This window comes from Lottia gigantea (assembly GCF_000327385.1).
Source record: "Lottia gigantea unplaced genomic scaffold LOTGIsca_16, whole genome shotgun sequence".
Classification (NCBI taxonomy): Eukaryota; Metazoa; Mollusca; class Gastropoda; family Lottiidae; genus Lottia; species Lottia gigantea.
In genome coordinates this window covers 3,710,659-3,711,011 of record NW_008707965.1, presented here as the reverse complement: position 1 = coordinate 3,711,011, position 353 = coordinate 3,710,659, and positions in this window count along the sequence as shown.

Here is a 353-nt window from a genome sequence, read left to right as displayed (position 1 = left end):
GTAGTTAGATCAAACAGTTTTTATAACTCCATATTGCATACTTACGAAGTTTTCCTCTAATTGTTTGTGGCAAAGACTAGACATGAATAACATTAGATGATCTGAAAGGTTGAAGAGTTGCAAGATCAAACGTTTGATTGCAACTATTGACAATCTTCAAGACTTATTATTGACAGTTTAAGTACGTATTTGTCTTAGAAACTTTTAATAAAGAATTATATAATCATGTTATTTGGAACAATTTCATGCCTTTTAACTTCCATTTTAACTGAGTTGTCAACTTCAAAGGATGGTATATTGTCTGTATACACGGCGTGTGAATACATGACCTTATTTGCGTAGTTATTATCCTG